The following is a 912-nucleotide window of genomic DNA, read 5'->3' on the forward strand; positions in this document are numbered from 1 at the left end:
ACCAGTGTACCTCCTCTGGTCTAGACGTTATCTCTTTCAAAACGTTTTCTTTCTACTTGAGCCCCTGGTTCAGCTCCTCATTTCCCCCTCTCCCTCTCTCTCCCGTGTCCCCTTGATAATGTCACCATAAATGTCCATTATCTGTTAGTATAGACACCTGCTCGTTTTTATGAAAAAGTAATTTTCAAAATGAAATGTTTAGAGGGAAAAACAAAAGAGCACTCTGCCTGTAGGGCTTTCGGGATAGAATCGTCTGTTCTTCTGGCAGTTCATGGTCCTACCGTGCTTCTTCCCTCGCTCCAGAATATCCAGATGTATCGGTTCTTTTCATCAGCAACCCAATAGGCAAGACAAACACTTGAAGGCCAGCCAGTGGATTCTGACTCATGGGAACCTCATAGGACAGAGTAGGTGCCTATGGGGATGTTCGGGATGATCAATGTTTATGGGAGCAGAAAGTTCGGTCACAGAGTGGCCAGTGCTTTTGACCTGGACCTTTTTACCTTGTGGTCAACAGCCCAACAGGTTACCGCCTAAGCCTCCAAGGCCAGCATAGAGAATAGTGTGATGGGGTGGGGGGACTTGGGCTTCACAACTTGACACACCAGCTCTGGGATGTGATGTTTTTCTTGGCTCTGCACCCCACGTCGCTGCTTTTGTAGCATATCATGCAGTGGGTACAGTGGCCCAAGTCCCCTTGGCTGAAGAAGACCACAGTGGCCCAGCATGGGGACTGGAGGGGCTGGGGAAAGAGAATCAGGAAAGGCTGCGGTGATGGGGCTTCACAGCAAGGATGGCCACGGAGCCCGGTGGTTTTGAGTTTGGAGCCTCACCCGAAAGGTGGCTGCAGGCCCTTCACGTGACCTCTTTAGCCCTGCTCGTCTCATTTTAAGGATCTGCCCGAATGATTCT

This window comes from Echinops telfairi, unplaced genomic scaffold (assembly GCF_000313985.2).
Source record: "Echinops telfairi isolate 266 unplaced genomic scaffold, ASM31398v2 ScPeMD7_655;HRSCAF=1070, whole genome shotgun sequence".
Lineage (NCBI taxonomy): Eukaryota > Metazoa > Chordata > Mammalia > Afrosoricida > Tenrecidae > Echinops > Echinops telfairi.